General features: G+C 48.9%; 1 protein-coding gene across 2 annotated transcripts in view; it reads right to left on the bottom strand.

The window, feature by feature from the left end:
- Positions 1-18,034, bottom strand: part of LOC144721210 (ninjurin-1-like) — a 59,819-nt gene that overhangs the window by 14,013 nt on the left and 27,772 nt on the right. Inside the window, exon 3 of one of the 2 annotated variants that reach the window (XR_013585863.1) lies at positions 13,157-17,300. The exons of the other annotated variant lie outside the window; for it this stretch is intronic. The gene's annotated coding sequence lies outside the window, so the exon portion shown is untranslated. Of the gene's footprint in view, positions 1-13,156; positions 17,301-18,034 lie in introns of those variants that run through there. 2 annotated transcript variants of the gene reach the window in all.

Genomic DNA, 18,034 nt, shown 5'->3' on the forward strand with positions numbered 1-18,034 from the left:
GGATCACACAAATTAAACTCCCTTTCCATGCTCATCTAGGGGCCATATCCTGGCTTGCCAGGAAAAGGCGGTACAGCAAAGAGCGGACGCATGTCAATTGTCGCTTCTCTGTTTGGATAGCGTTTCCCCCTCGCGTGCATGGGTCTTCTCCAGGTGCTCCTCCAGTTTCCTCCAAAAATATAAATGCTCAATGATAAACTGAAAACAATACCCCTTAGTGTTTACGGATTATGCAGTGATCTGAGGGACAGTTAGCATGAAATATGCTATACTAAGAAATCTGTTGTCATTATAGAAGTAAATATATATATATGGATCTGTAGCGCTTTCCAACACAGGTCTGTTTTCGGAAGTACTATTTGTTTGGAGTGAATGCATACTACTTGAGCAAGTGGCTAAGTAAACTATTTATGCATTACTTATTCCATACCTAAAATGTATTGTGTACAATGTATGTCGCACTGTACGAAGCCAACCGTGCTAATTGGAAAGACAACTCAACACAAAAAGCAGTCCTAAAGAAATTCGTTTTCAATCAAGATGATTTAAAATTGCATAGCTTCACTGGCTTCCTAATATCTGAAAGAAGAGCATTCCAGACGGCCGCAGAAGCGCATTTGAAAGCGTGCGATGCAGTGACTGTCTTTGTTTGGCTAGCCAAAAGCCGCTGCAAGGATGACCGGGATTTGCGTGGTTTATGCTCCTTGACGAGATCAGCAAGGTATTGTGGTTCTTTTGTGGCAAGCACTTTGTGTGTCATGAGTACCTTATTATGTATTCGTTCGGCAACCGGAAACCAATGCAGCTCAGCGAGCACTGGATAGACATGGTCGGATCTTGCAGTACCCATCACGACATGTGCTAGAGAAGTTTGTACATACTGCAGCTTGGTAATGTTTATGTCAGACGTCCTGTAGGGTAGTGAGTTGCAATAATCAAACCTTATTGATACAATGTTACACACCACTGTGTTGGCTATATCACGACTCAAAGGTGGTCAAATGTGTCGTAGAGGCCTCATGAAAATTGCAGGACCTGACCATATTTTGCACGTGATCAAACGACATTCTGGTTGAGTCTGGCGAGAGGCTCTTTAGACGCAAAGAAAACTGAATTCTAGAGTCTGCAAACGCCACACCTGATCCTCGCACAATTGATTTCGCAAGAGCCTAAGTGCCAGCCAGTAGAACTTCCAATTTTTCTGGATTAAGCTAATTTTGTTCCATGAGTAGGGACAGTGCGGAAAGAGAGACGGTGCGTGGATGGAGAAAATGAGGGGATAGGGACAGTGTGTGGCCGGGTGGTTCACGAGGGATAATTACAGGAGGGAACCATGGAGGGATGTTCAGGATTGTCCGAGACAGTTTGGGAAAGAAGGCGTGGCCGAGGGCGGGGCGAGGCCACACCAGTGGGAATATAAGACAGAGGCTGAGAGAGCTCGAGGCTGCCCTGGGACCGGGATGGACTGTCTCTACGTCGCCGCTGTCTCCGTGCCGTTGCTGTCTCCATGCGGTCGTTGCTTGGGTGCTGTCCTAGCCCAAGTATCTGTTGTTATCCTAGCTCAAGTATCTGTCGTTATCCTAGCCCAAGTACCTGTTGTTATTCTAGCCCAAGCACTGTATGCTAGTGATAGCTAAGTACTGTAGGATATGAGAGTACTTTATCTGCGTGACGCGCCCTAATAAAGAAGACAGAAGTTGTCTGAGAGTCATTACACATGTGTAGTGACTAACTCGGAGACGATAAGACTTGGAGGCACTTCTTTATTAACGAGCACCATCGGGATTAAAACACTTAATATTTAGTCCGTCTTTTATTGACGACGAGAAGAATGGTGAAGACAACGAGAAGAATGGTGAAGACAACGAGCAGAATGGCGACGATGGACGCACGAGGGGGATCCCACTCCAACAACAGCCCCGAGGTCCCTCACAGGGGCCCCTCTTATACCGTCAGCTTGGCTTCGCTCCGCCCCCGCCTACGCCCCCTTTCTCGAACCTACTAGCGGGTTCCTGGTGTGCCCCTTGTGACTTTTCCCCTAGATCTAGCCTCTCTCAAGGAACGGTGAGGGAAAAAAGTATTTGATCCCCTGCTGATTTTGTACGTTTGCCCACTGACAAAGAAATGATCAGTCTATAATTTTAATGGTAGGTTTATTTGAACAGTGAGAGACAGAATAACAACAATAAAATCCAGAAAAACGCATGTCAAAAATGTTATAAATTGATTTGCATTTTAATGAGGAAAATAAGTATTTGACCCCTCTGCAAAACATGACTTAGTACTTGGTGGCAAAACCCTTGTTGGCAATCACAGAGTTCAGACGTTTCTTGTAGTTGCACACATCTCAGGAGGGATTTTGTCCCACTCCTCTTTGCAGATTTTCTCCAAGTCATTAAGGTTTCGAGGCTGACGTTTGGCAACTCGAACCTTCAGCTCCCTCCACAGATTTTCTATGGGATTAAGGTCTGGAGACTGGCTAGGCCACTCCAGGACTTCGTCACACACTGCTGGTCTCCGTTGCTCTTTATTTAGCTTCTTGCTCGCACCCCGCTGGTCCTGACAGCGGACCAGCGTCTCCTCACGCGCGCCCCGCACGCGCTCCCTCGTCAGTCCTTCCGCCCCCCCCCCACTCCGCACACCGCTGGCCGACGGTGTGCCGAAGCTCCTCCAGCCACGTGGCTGATGGCGCGGATCCCCTCCGGCCACCCAACGTGGTCCAGCTTCTTCACTCCAACAACTGACCCGGAGCCATTCCGGGCTCTGTTGTGTATGTACCCCATTTTTATATTTTTTTAATATTAATTTTTTTAAATAATTATTCTGCCAACATATATAATATCGTTTTTTTAATAGACACGGGGCAACGTGGAACGAACACGCCCCCACACTTCCACAGATGCGCGCATACCTCATTTCAAAGGAAAGAGGGCATGAAAGAGGGCAATCAAGGTCATAAAAACTCCCCGAATTTCACACAAGAGGAACAAGGGAGGAGGGAATGGCAGGCGGGGGGTTAGAATGACACCCTTTCGTTAAAAAGCCTCAAAATTAACCAAACACAACACCCCATATGAAGCGAGCAACACGGCCGTCTTTGTCTTCCCGAGAGGATCTCCACACGAACACGCCAAAAGCTAGGAAATGACACCAATAAAGCTCCCGGGCAATGGCTCAAAGGAAATTAACACGTCCTCGGAAAATAAGTAAATAAGCGCATGCGCCGGGTGCTCCCACCGTGGAAACAACCGTCTTTGTCTTCCCGCAACACGGACAGCAAAAATTGCACACGCGAGGAAATAACATTTCCATGAGAGATCAGGTCACGATAAAACATCGTGAACACGGTTTCGGCATAACTGGGGCATAATGGAAATAAGTCGCATTTCAACTTCCAAACCAAAACAACTTAAGCTGTGTGAGACAAAAGATATGATCCCCGAGCAGGGGAGGGAATAATTAAGCTCGCTAAACGCGTAGGTTTTCGCGACAAATATTATTCAGTAACAAAAACATGGATTCGAATACCTTTTTATATATAACTCAATGCGAACGCGAATCATCGGTCGGGTTAATGGATAATGAGGTGACGCCGTCGCGAGGCCCCCACCCTTTCAGAACGACACACAGCTGTGTCTTCAAAGCTAATAAACACACGGACAAAAACGCACGCGAAACACACGGACGGACACGCACACGACACACACACGGACACAGATGGTTCACACCCACAGGAATGTTTTATGACAACCTTTGAACAACTCGGGAAACTGAGTGGAATTTTTCGAGATATAAGTCGAAGGAAAATCCATTCAACACAGATCGTCCGGGCCACGGGCCCCACCAGAGATCGTCAAGAAGTTTTCGTCATCCAGAATGACGAGGTTCGCGGGGTAGCGACGTGCCGCTACAAGCCGAGGTCTGCACCACCTGAGAAGAATCGCTACCCTGAGTCGCCGAGCTGCGAGTGAAGCCAACAAAGACGCCAACGTCCACCCTGCCACGAACGAAGCATCGCTCCTCGTCAGAGTGACGACCAGCGAACAACCCGCAGGAAAGGCGGAGATCGCCACCGAGCGCCACCGAGCGCCACCGAGCGCCACCGAGCGCCACCGAGCGCCACCGAGCGCCACCGAGCGACACCCAGATCGACCAGCATCAACCAAAACCGACTCGTCATCCCGCCGTGGAGGAAGAGAGTCAAAGTCTTCCGAACGAGCGCCGTCAGCTACCAAGGACCGCCAAGCGCCGCCGCTTACCTCACCGCGGAGAAAGTCTCGGCTGCAACTCACACGGACAGAGGTCGTATCGCTCCCCACATCCAGACTCAAGGAAGCACAGAGAAAATCTTGTCAAACCAGTTTCCTTTGTCATAGAGTCTCGCCGAAGCATTAATTAAAACAGAGCCAGATTCGCTCTCCCACACACACGCCCTCACCCACCATTATATCAAACATTCCGTTAAAAGGATTTTATACTTGCCGATGAATCTATTGACATATACTTTCGCCTCTGGGATACAATATGTGCTTTTGATTACCGCAAAATGAAGTGTGTCATGCTTGTTTTCAAACTCGGCCAGTCGCCGATTGTGATCGATACAAAAACGAACTAATGAGATGCCTGGTGGAAAGGTAGAGGTTACGATTGTTAGGAGGGTTTTAGCCATTCAGTTCGTTAAATGCACAATATCGCAAATGCATAAGAGTTTTGAGTTATTCAATTTAGTAAATGCATAGTCTCGCAAATGCATAAGTGTTTATTCATTCATTTTAGTTAAATGCATAGTCTCGCAAATGAAGAAGTATTTTTAGTTATCCATGTTCGTTAATTGCATAATCTTGCTCATGAATTATGGACGCATGTTTAACCTGCATGATAGAATGTCACATGCTTGTTAGAATAAAATTGTTATCACAGAAGCATATCGAGTGTTCCTTCCAAGTCCATGCAAAACTATCTTATTCTTGATAACTGTATCCTGTGATGAGATATGAAAATGGAGACCTAAAATATCATAACACACACTAGGATAATCGGTAAACGTTTAATCGATGATAATCGTGTTATCCTGATTGATAACTCTGGATAAACGAAGCTGAGCCTAATTATCATAACTGCACACATTAACATAATCGCAAGCATCCGCATAAATTACTACGATTATCTCCGTGATTATCATAATGTATGCATATAACTACTCACACTATCATAATTTATGCATATTAACTCACACATTAACATAATTAATGCGATTTGCGCATTTTTCGGAAAATTATTAATTTTTATTATTTTCATCAAAATTTCATAACCCGACACATACAACAGCTCCCACCTATATCCTCTTTACCACGTGATCCTGTCTCCTCCCCTTCCGAACCGTCAGATCCGGCCTTCCCATAGCGCCCTGCTGGCTTCCACCCCCGTTCACCTCGCTTCCAATTGGACCCGAGGTGAACGGCGGGCCCTCCCATATGCCCCCATACTGGGCTCCGCCCCCCAATACCCCGGGCCGTATGATTGGGCCAGAGCCCAGCAGCGAACCCCGTTTACGCTCGCATTACACAAGGCTGGAATGGGCTACAAGACAATCGCCAAGCAGCTTGGTGAGAAGGTGACAAGAGTTGGTGCAATTATTCGCAAATGGAAGAAACACAAAAAAACTGTCAATCTCCCTCAGCCTGGGGCTCCATGCAAGATCTCACCTCGTGGAGTTGCAATGATCATGAGAACGGTGAGGAATTAGCCCAGAACTACACGGGAGGATCTTGTCAATGATCTCAAGGCAGCTGGGACCATAGTCACCAAGAAAACAGTTGGTAATACACTACGCCGTGAAGGACTGAAATCCTGCAGCGTCCGCAAGGTCCCCCTGCTCAAGAAAGCACATATAAATGCCCGTCTGAAGTTTGCCAATGAACATCTGAATGATTCAGAGGACAACTGGGTGAAAGTGTTGTGGTCAGATGAGACCAAAATGGAGCTCTTTGGCATCAACTCAACTCGCCGTGTTTGGAGGAGGAGGAATGCTGCCTATGATCCCAAGAACACCATCCCCACCGTCAAACATGGAGGTGGAAACATTATGCTTTGGGGGTGTTTTTCTGCTAAGGGGACAGGACAACTTCACCGCATCAAAGGGATGATGGACAGGGCCATGTACCGCCAAATCTTGGGTGAAAACCTCCTTCCCTCAGCCAGGGCATTGAAAATGGGTCGTGGATGGGTATTCCTGCATGACAATGACCCAATACACACGGCCAAGGCAACAAAGGAGTGGCTCAAGAAGAACCACATTAAGGTCCTGGAGTGGCCTAGCCAGTCTCCAGACCTTAATCCCATAGAAAATCTGTGGAGGGAGCTGAAGGTTCGAGTTGCCAAACGTCAGCCTCGAAACCTTAATAACTTGGAGAAGATCTGCAAAGAGGAGTGGGACAAAATCCCTCCTGAGATGTGTGCAAACCTGGTGGCCAACTCAAGAAAAGTCTGACCTCTGTGATTGCCAACAAGGGTTTTGCCACCAAGTGCTAAGTCATGTTTTGCAGTGGGGTCAAATACTTATTTCTTTCATTAAAATGCCAATCAATTTATAACATTTTTGACATGCGTTTTTCTGGATTTTGTTGTTGTTATTCTGGCTCTCACTGTTCAAATAAACCTACCATTAAAATTATAGACTGATCATTTCTTTGTCAGTGGGCAAACGTACAAAATCAGCAGGGGATCAAATACTTTTTTCCCTCACTGTACACCAACTAGGCACGGCACAGGCGGTGACTATTCATCACGAACTGTGATTGACCATATAGGTATGACTCAATCCACTTCAGTGCCATACCCGATTCACTGAACCTTGATCATGGTCGATGGTGTCGAAGATGGCTGAGAGATCGAGGCCAATCAACGCTGCGGCGCACCGGTGATCCATGACCTTGTGGAGGTTATTAGTGATCTTGAGTAGAGCCGTCTCAGTGCTATGGGACTTCCGGTGTGCCTAATGCTATAGGCTGAATCTGCCTGTCGCAGCGATGTGGGGAAGTAATCGTTTGAAAGGTGTTTTCTTTCCTCCACAACTCTAATTAGCAGGGTTGGCTACGTACGATGTGAACCAACTTCAAATACATACATGCAAAGTTAGAAACTGCGATCTTGATCATCACTATTTTATTGGAAAGGAAGGTCGCATGTACCGTGCACAAATCAAATTTACCAGGTGATGGGTGGTTTGAGTGCAGCACCCTTCACGACGCGCCAGAGCACGGGGGTCATGAGCCAACTCATTGAGGCACAGAGCATAGAACGATCTGCGTGACTCAACAGTGAGTCAGTTGGCAGATATGCAGGCAGCTCTGTAAGTGAGTCGGGCAGTCTCGGAACCAGTTTTCTTCCAAAAACGCTCCAGCCTCCTCCACGTCTGCTTTGCAGCGATTGCCTTCTTTGATGGGCAGTTACTGCGCGCTGTCTCCATTCTCAAAAGCGTTGATGTAAATGTTCTAATTGAGCTGCATATGAAACGACCGTCGATGTAGGATTTAGGCACACCGATGATGACCAGTTCTTCTGATGGATAGCATTGTGGTCCAGTCGATGATATCGTTGTGATGGTAGGGCGGAAGAACTACAGCACAACCATGTGCGAAGCATTGCAACAAGTGACGAAAACGGTCGGGTAAAGGTCAGCATTTCCACAGCAGATCTCAGCACTGTGGGTGTGGACCTCGAGTAGTTTGAACCGGAAAATCAGCCTCTCAGTAATCTCTTCTACACTTCGGATGCTGGGTCATGTCTGCTCGTGAGTCCCGCCACAGTATCGGTGACGTTTGGGTGAGATAGAATTGGTTTGCCAATCCAGCCAAGAGAAGTTGCCAATATGGCCCCCCATTCTCCAGGGAAGAGGGAAGGCATTGTTTGACCAGACTGCTTGGCTTGCTCAGCCGGAGTCCCATGGGAGCAGGGCCCGGCCGCAAGCAGCAGCAGCAGAAGTCTCGGTGTCACCATCGCAAGGTGTTGTTGCTGTTCTTGTTACAGTTGTTGCTGTTGCTGCTGCAAATGAAAAACATAAACCATGTATTCTAAGGGAAATTAATTAAGGTGGGTCAGGACAAACAACATTAAATAAAGAGGCAAACTAGAGCTGATTGGAGTTATTTTGAAAGGTGAACTTAAAAATGAGAAGGTTCCCTTTGTCAGGAAGGCACAGCAACCAGGACAGAGAAACCAGCCTCGGCAGGCCTGATTATGCGCGCCTCAGCTTCATCTGCATTAAAGTTAACAATTTAGGCTTCATTAGGACACAAGTGAGGGGATTATTGTCAGTGATTACCATGAAGCGATGCCCTTTTAATCAGCGGTTAAGACTCTCAGACTTGTGTGAGAAACTCCAAATTATGGGCATACCTCTTTTGCAACCCGCTCAATGCTTTACTGGCAAATGCTACAGGCTGTCTCTGGTCTCTGCCCACAGGCACCTGTGCAAGCACTGCTCCCAGCCTGACCAGTGAAGCGGCCAGACAGCACGAACCATCTAAGGAAATCAGGGTATGCTAAAACTGCGCATCTGCAATGCCCTGTCATATTCCAGGGTCAAGTCAGCAGCACTCAATTTCTCAAACGTACTCTGGCCTTTTTTCCACTTAGCACTTCTATCTGAACAAAGGCGTCCATGACGGCTGCTGCCGACTGGTTGGGGAGGGCCCAGGCCATGGGCCAACACATAAAATACTCCACCCCAACCAAAAGGTACTTATTACCACGCGGCATAGTAGGAAAGGGTGCCAAAATATCAAGAGCCACCAGCTCGTTCACGCGAGATACCGAAATGGGCTGCAGGGGTGGGCACGCGGGTTTCGCCGGCGGTTTCCGCTGTGCGCATTGGGTGCAACCCAGCAAAATATCGGTCACGTCGCGTAGCATGCCCGGCCAGAAAAATTGCAGAAGCAACAAACCAATGGTTTTATGAATGCCCAGGTGCAACAACCATTTGTGTGCCGCCCACACGGCCTTACCCCTCAAGGCCGAGGGCACAACAATTTTGTATTGGCACGAATCAGCATCCCAGTGCATGAGTAAGCCGTGACATATAATGAAGGAAGCGAACCTTCCCTGACGTGGGGCCAAATTATTGGCGAGACGGCGCAAAGCCAGCAAGGACATGTCGTCCACCTGGTGACCACCCCATTCAGCCAATGTTAACCCCAGCAAGTCATTGCAGGCCGTCAGATTTGCAGGGTCGGCCATTGGAGCCGACTCGGAGGGAAGCGCGGTGGCCACTGTCACGTGAGGCGCAACCGACTCAGTCAGTTGCGGCTTGCAACGGCCAGACCCCAAGAAATAAGTGCATTTCTGCAGTGGCGGAAGGCGAGACAACGCATCGGCGTTAGTGTGTTGTGTACCCTTGAGGTAAGTGACAGTGCAATTATAGTCCTGGAGGACTTCGAGCCACCGGGAAAGCTGGCCGGATGGTTGGTCAATGTGCAGAGCGTACTGCAACGCTGAATGGTCAAACCGAACGGTAAAATGCTGACCGTACAGATACGGCCTGTATTGCTGAATAAAGAACACGATGGCCAGCAGCTCGCATCGGGTAACACAATAACGTTGCTCGGGAGGAGACAATACCCTGCTACCGTAGGCAACGACCCTTTCAATGCCACCAATATTCTGGGACAGCACCCCGCCAATTCCAGTGTTGCTAGCGTCGGTGTTCAATATAGACGGTTCCGAGAAATCGGGAAGGTCAGGGGCGGCGCCGTCACGAGGGCGTCACGCAAGGAATCAAACACGGCCTGCTCGGCATCCCCCCAATGAAACTTCACCCCTTTGGACGTGAGGGCATGAAGCGGCTTGGCGATGGTCGTGAAGCCAGCAACAAAATGCCGGTAATACGACGTGAAACCGATAAAACTGCGAACATCCCCTGCGGAGGTAGGGGTCGGCCATGAGCTGACGCACTTGGTTTTCTCGGGATCGGTGGAGATTCCCGAGCAGCTGACTATGTGGCCCAAATAGTGCACAGACTCACGCAGAAGATGACATTTCTGCGGTTGAATTTTAAGTTATTGGCACGCATTTTCAAGAAAACAGCATGCAGACGCTCAAGGTGTTCATTGAACGTGCGGCTAAAGACGATGACGTCGTCAAGGTAAATGAGACATGAGTCCCACTGGAGCCCAGCGAGGACAAGCTCCATGAGCCTCTGAAACGTCGCTGGGGCGGAGTGGAGACCCATGGGCAACCTATTAAATTCGAAAAGGCCCTGTGGTGTCCGAAAGGCAGTCTTAGGTTTGGACGCTTCGTCGAGGGGAAGTTGCCAAAACCCCGACAGAAGGTCCAAAGTGGAAAAGTAACGCGCCCCTGCCAGGGCGTCTAATGACTCGTCCATACGCGAAAGAGGGTAGGCCTCAGCTACCGATATTATATTCAACCGCCGAAAATCGACGCAACAACGAAGACTGCCGTCGTGCTTTTTGACCAGCACTATTGGAGCACCCCAGGGACTGGTTGAAGGAGAGATGATGTCAACCGCCAGCATGCCATCAACTGCCAATTTGACATGCTGTTTCTCTGCTGGGCTGAGCCAAAATGGGTTGTCGGATAGGGGCAGCGTCACCAGTATCAATGTGGTGACGCAGCAGCTTGGTGCAACCAATGTCGAATTTAAATTTACTGAATACTTTGGAAAATTCCCACAAAGGAGAACGTAATTTCGCGTGCTGCGATTTGGACAAATCCCCGGTGTCTGCGCAGAGCGACATTCAAGACCTGCAGAAATGGTTCCCTGGCCGCCGCTACGAGGGTCTGTGCGGCTACCAGTTCGAGGCCCTTAATTGCAGTGTTGGAAGGGCCCAATAAATCGTCATGTACTGAGGCGTCTGAAGCGAGCGGTTTCGTTAATCGCAAGGGCACGAGCATGTGCCCCTGGCAGAATGCATACTGTGCAGGCAGCCAATACGTGCAGAGGCATTGGCCGTGCGCGGATGCGTGGAAGGTAAAAACGCCATGCGACGGCCTGACGGAAGTTCGATGCATCCTTGGTCCACAAGAATTTTAATCGGCATTTTCTCAAGGAGATTCGTTTCCAGCAAGAGAAGAGACCAAAATAGGTCCGGCCAATTTGATGTCGCCAATTGAAATTTGTGCATGAAATTGACCGACAATGCCCAGCGAACCCCCATTTGCGGCAAAACACGGGACAGAAACCCGCTGCAAGGGCCGTCATCGAACGGGCACAATGTTATAAATCAAATCGGAAATGATAGTGGCCGACGCACTGGTATCAACTAGAACGCGAAATTCTACCCCTTCGATCGAGCCAATAACCACCGAGGAACCCGCGATTGCTGCGACGACCCTATGGTCCAGCTCCGACCACTGCCCAGGACGGAGCGGCCGTGCAGAATCACCGAGATGCCGAATCGCGGGCATCATTAACGGCGCGCCGCTGTGTGTATAGTGCGAGTGAGGACCGAGCCTGTGAGGATTCGCGACTTGCCTGATTGTGTCGCGATGCCGTGGACGTCTTGTGGTCCTGGCCCCGAGGCCCGGAGGAGCATTGTCGAGGCGCCCGGCAGTCAGTGCCCGTAGCAAACACATATTTTCGTCGTCCACCGCCTGGATGACGATGCGCAGCTCACGCGCCAACTCCAGCAGTTTTTGGAGGACGAGAGCTGCGATGCCCTCGTCGTCCATCCGCGGGTAAGCCGCCGTTGCCATGGTGAGTAGAGCCGTGTGGAACGCAAGTGGCGATTCCTTGGAGTTGCACCGTCTTTCGTAGAAATGGTGCCGGACATCTGAAGGTAGTCCGTAAATGTCGGACATCCGCCGGAGTGCCAACTGCAGCGTCGCCCTGTCCCGCTTGGGGATGGTGATAAAAGCGGCGAGAGCGTCGTCATCCAAGGTGGCTGGACGCGCTCGTAGCGCTTGCACGTCCGACCAGCCCACCATCTCTTGGTGGCTGAGGAAGCGACGCTGGAACGCCGCCCAGTCGCCTCCTGTGGACGCGAATTCCCGAAGAATCGGCAGGCATTGTAGAAGAGTGTCCGGCGGTGCTGCGTAAAGTTGTTCGGATTCCATCCGAAAATCGGCGATTGCTTTACCGATGGCGTCTACTGTACCAGGTCGCCGCCATGATGCGGCGTCTGCTGAGTGGCTGGAGCTGTAAGCGTCGCCCACCAATGACGCGGCGTGTTGTGATTGGACCACAGCGTTTCTGAGATGCATCTGGCTTCCGCTTCCGGCGGAAGCACGTGATCCCTCGGCGGGAATTTCAAAATGGTCCAATCCGCCCGCAGCCTCCAAGTTGATCTCGTCAAGAATGGAGAAGTTGGGCGAGACGGCAGTGTGCAGCTCGGATCCCGTCGCCTGTGGCAAGAGGAGCGGTCGGCTGCCGATTCACTGGTGACCCGCTAGCCGAACGTCCTCCGGCTCGGAGCTAGGGGAGGCTGACTGACCCGACCACTCGGTCTGTGGTTTTAGACCACTGGTTACACTGAGCCCCAGCCCTTAGAAGGGCTGTAGAGCTTGGATCCAGGGTTCTGTCTATCCAGGACCTATTCTCCCCCTGACCACTGGCCTCACTAAGCTGTAGAGCTTGGGTCCAGGGTCCTATCTTCAGCCCGGGCTTTAGTCTTCGTGTGGAGAGATAACTGAGCCAGAGCTCTCAGCGCTCTGGCTTTTATACTGGTTCATGGCTGGCTCTGCCCAAGCCACGCCCCTTCTTGGAACCTTCTGGTTTACCCTGGGAGGTGACATCATCCCCTCACGATCCGTCGTTTGGATCTGCTTTCACCTCTATCTGACCCCGGGAATTTCCCGAGCAGGAATTGTCATTTGGATCCGCTCTCGCCTCTGTTTGACACTGCTGTATCCTGTTGACACCCAGTGGTACTGCAGGTTACTGAATGGTGAGTGGCAATCACCTCTACACTTGCTCGACAACTTTGAGATCATTTCCTTCTCCATCTCACACGAGACCTGCATCTGTTGACGGTTTCACCACCTCTCCCCGCATTGCCCTCACCAGGTGCAGGTTTCCTAGTTTAAAGGCGGCTGATGCTGATGATTGTAGACAAGCATCCTCCGAGTTGGGCAATCTTTTGCCCAATGGTCAGCCGCAATGCATGTGTAGTGTGCATCTCACGAGGCACACACAGAAGTCTGGAGGCACCACAATTTATTAACTGAACAGGGCTACGGGTCAACAATACTCGGGGTTACTCTAGACCCCCAAAGGGGTCTCTATGTAAAACTGGGTCCCTGACGACCGATGCTCTCAACCCCCGAGGCAACGCCGCACGGTCAGCTCCCCCGCCAGACAACCATGATCGCTCCGCCCCCGTCCCTCTTATCCTCCCGAGCGTGGCCACGCTCTGCCTCCAGCCACGCCCCCTCCTCGGTCTCTGGAGACGGAACCAGAGCCAGCGTCACATGTCCTCCGGAGCCCCCATTTCCGGGCCCCCTTCAACTCCGCTGAGTTGGCACGTCCCCTCTCTCTCTCTGCGACGGGACCACGCTCCGTAGGGTCTGCTTCTTCGCCACATCTCTGTCGGCCCCCTCGAGAGGTACGTGCACACTCCTTTACCATTTGTAGTTGTAGTCGGCATATACGCCGTAGAGACGCTATTTACGTCTCTACACATGCCATACACAGGTTGCAACGTCTGCAGTGCATTATAGTGGAATGGTTCGGGTCACCATACACTCCAAAAGCACTTGGACAAACTGCATATGGCGATCCTGACAGGGGCTGGTACATAGGGGGCAACTGGGAACTTCTGTTGCAGGGCGTAACCCAACATGCCAACAAGTTTTCGTACCCTCATGGCTTCTTTCAATCTGGTCATCTCATCGCTGATGCCTGTGCTGGTTTCCCAACACCTTTTCCATTGACTGGGCATCCTGACAATTGGTCAATGCTCGTCTTGCCGCTGCTGATGTCTGAGCTGTCCTGCCGATGTATCTTCAGCCATTCCTGAATATCAATGCTTGGTCTGGCCAGTATTCAACAAATATCAAACTTACATCTCATCTTCTCCAAAACCTTCTAGAATATCTCCTAACCTCTGCCCAAGTTTTCTCTTTCACCAATCCTCTCTTCACCCTCTTCTCCACCCAAAACGTCTTTATCTTCCATTCTTCCTTTCCCACTATTTGTCCATTGGAATTCCTTGGGCAATCTCCTGGTCCTTTACTCATCCCCGTGCTTCCTGGAGTGGCTGTTGGAGCGGCCAACCAGGGCTCCCGGCCTTATGGGCTACCTGTCCGGCCCCAATTCGCCTCATGTCTCCTCTTTCGACCATCTGGCCTGTTTATTTCTAATTTGTGGGGAGTGCCCCTTGGCATCCCTTATACCTCCTCTTGAGCTTCTTCAATACTCTTTCGATAAACTGATTTTATGCATTCGACAATTACTCACATATCACGACTTTCAGTCTTCTTACGTATTCCTTTCTGAACGTTAAATATTCTCCCACATACAGTACTCCGCTCCATTGTAGGTAGGGACTTCATGAGAATCTTCTGAAACCCACATCACCTTTGTTGTCAGCAGCCTTCTACTCTTGTTAAACCACTTACCCCTTGACAGTCCTGGCTCTGATATTCTGTGCATGTGCCATCTTTTTAGAATATAGTACTTCCAAGAAACGTATTGATTTACTTGATCTAGATATTATCCATGGCTTTTGTTTTATGGACATTAATTCTCATACTCAATTCGCTCAGTCTTGTTTCTACCAGCTTCTATATCCCCCTCTTCCTAACCAGACAATAAGGCTCTATCATGAGCAAACCTGTCTGACTTTACTCTGTGGTTCCCAACTTTCACCACTTCCTCCAGCTTTATCAAAGCTTCCTTCACTATTGTCTCTGCATATGTTAAACATTGTGGGGGATAGGGATAAACTCTCACTCCTCTTGCCACAGTTCCTGGCTTTGACTGCATCTGCAACTCTCACCACTGCCATCTGTCCCATTTATGCCGAACTTGTCTGTCTGTCCAAATCTGCTATTCTCTTGAGTAGCTCCAGTAACTTATTCAAATTCACACGATCAAACACCTTCTCAAAGTCAACAAACAGCACACAAACATCCGAGTCATATCGAAACTGCTCTTGCTCTCATTCTCATATACATTAATACATCTCAGGTCTGTCCATACAAGGTGTTCAGGAGATGACAGTAAAGCAGTGAATTCAATATATGCTCGTACAATTGTTGTATTATTTGCACCGCATTCAGTGGCATCCCCTTGTATACATGGGGTTATTCCGAGTGTTCCAGTTTCCTCCCACATGCACTCTTTAATGAAACTGGACATCCCACTGCAGGACCCTCATGAAAAAAATTGTCTTGAGGATATATAGATAATTAAAGGGGATTCTAATAATAGCACATATACTGTAGATGTGCCACAAAGTGGTACTCATATATTTTGTTCCGGAGGGATTATGAGCCAAGTTGATCCTTGCCGAGATACTATCCCCGCAATCGTGTGACTGCAAGTTAAGTGCTCAAACCACAACGCCATCCGGCTGCATGGCAATACAGTAAATGCACACCACACGTTACCCCTATTTTCTACAAGCTAGTTTCTGATGAGCACAATGCATCAATCTACAAGACATTAGTGATCCATTTAGGCCTCTATTTTTCTCTTAAAATCTGATGCAGATGTATCAAGAACTACCCCTACACAATTTAGTTCACTCAGCTGGGTAGTGTTGTGCTTTGAGCTCTCAACTCACAATTGGCGGTTGTGATATCAAATTTCGGTAACAAGCTGACTCAGCCAATCATCCCTCTAGGGTCACAAAACAAGTTCCAACTTTTTCAACGAATCAACAGTGGTTTTCCTGTGGAGATACTGGCTCCCGCCATAGAAATGTGTAATTTCCACCACTTGCTCAGAATACCCAAGAGACAATAATCTCCTAATTCTTAACATACAACTTAGGTTTATGTATCCAATACTACGATTAACAATTTTTGTGAGTCATGCCACGTTATGTTTGATTGAGCAGGGAGGTAATCTAAGCTGTGGATGCGAGCCACTGTCCAATGTGTACCAATATTTCCCAACTAGCCTATGGTTGCATCTGTGCAATACAGTAGCGACTTTTGTTTCCTCGTAATTTTCCCCACCACCAACCAACTGAGCCCGAGTGCCCTGCTTGTGTTGTAGGAGGGGCAGCAGCAGGCCCTTCTGTCCAGCTACAGAAATAGCATTTGGCGTAAAGCCAAACTACCCAGCCTCATGCAGTCTGGCACCCAGGAGGTGCAGATATGGACTAAATATTGTCACACATGACCACAATGCTGATCGTGCAGAAATGTCCATCTAAATCTCTCATCTGCAGTGCTTGAGACCAGCAGTTCTTACTTTTCTATGATCATGTTTGTTATTGATTAACTGTTCTTTCAGTGTGGAAATATTTCATACCCTTGGGCTGTAATCTTTGACTCAGATGGGAGTGGTCCAGAGTAGTAGGCTTTCGCTTACCCAAGAGGGAAAGCAAGTTGAACAGAAAGTAACTAAACCCACACATGTAAATACAGGTATTCAGATGTGTACCATGTGGGTGACCATATGTACCTTTGAGACTGTCCTCACCACAGAAATTGTAAAGTATGCCATTGGGTCAAGCTAACAAATGGATACGAGGTGTACTGATTTGCTAAATTGAATCTGGGGGCCTCACTTAAAACTTTTGACTGTCAAAGTCAGAAACATGCATATATTATTTGACACTGTATACGCTCACTATGTGCAAGTTATTATTCAATTGAAGCTCCTACTTGCTCACAGTGAACCTTAAGCATTAATTTACAACAGCTGCTATTCATGTGACAGTAATATGAAAAAGGTAGTGACTTTAAATTAAAACCCAACTGCCATGAAGTTGGCTCACGCGTGTACTGACTGCGTTCTCACTCCCACGCACCACCACCCAGCAAGTCAAGGTGTGCAACACGCCCAAGCAATATTGTAGGCACGCACGTACACACACGCCCGCACGCACACCCTTGCCCTTGGAAGATGGAGCGCACAGCTGGGAAGCGAGCCGAGCAACAAAAGTCAGGGCGCGCGTGCGTAGGCCGAGTGCGCGTGCGCGGTGAGCGTCGTGCCCAAGTGCAACACCGCGAGACGGCCAAATCTGCCAACCCGGAGGAGTGCCGAGTGCCATATGAATGTTGTCGCCGCCGTGTTAGGCAGCTCTGAGAGGCCGGCTTTCAGTGCACGCTTGCGGGCGTGACGGGCAGCTCGATGACAGTTCTTGGGAGGTGCAGAGGAATCGTGCAGCCTAAGTGTGGGAAATTCATTGCATTTTTATGTCACTTTTCATACGCTCCGACAAGGTCAGTGTACTTTTAGCAGTTTATGTTTTTTATATGCTTCCTCTTTTTTTCTGCTGGCTTTTTGTGGTTTTGTTGTTTTACGTCTATGCTTCCTTTCCATCTCGCTGCTAAATCCCCCGCCCGCCGCCGCCACCCCCCTTCTCCTGCTCCCAACTCTGGTACGCAGATAGTTGACTTTGTGCCAACACAAGTCACTCTCCAACAGGAGAACACGCTTACAAGCACACGGTTTCACCACACATACGTGCAACATAACACACCACACTTTTGCACAATCGTTACCCCCATGTTCAAATGGAGCAAGAAAAATGTGCATGCCCCACTAACTACTGTAGTTTTTTTGTACATATACACACATATGCATATCATTCTTGATTTGGTTCATTTTAAATTCCCTTTACTCCAGTGACAGGCCATTTAAATGTGATATCTATTTTGCAAGGAGCCCTGCATAAATGTGGTTAATAATTATTTAAATAATATTTGTCGTACTGGAATTCAAATGCAGGATTTTGGCTATGACTGCCAACGCGCGTTTTAATGTTCTTTTGACACAAGTGTTAATGGGAAACTCCCTGCAGAATTAGGAGGCAGTAATGAACCCATCAACTCTTAAGCCGCATGGCTTTAGTGGCAAGCATGAACACTGCTATGATATCCAATATACACATCACATACA

Source organism: Lampetra planeri, chromosome 11 (assembly GCF_965212315.1).
Source record: "Lampetra planeri chromosome 11, kcLamPlan1.2.h2, whole genome shotgun sequence".
Lineage (NCBI taxonomy): Eukaryota > Metazoa > Chordata > Hyperoartia > Petromyzontiformes > Petromyzontidae > Lampetra > Lampetra planeri.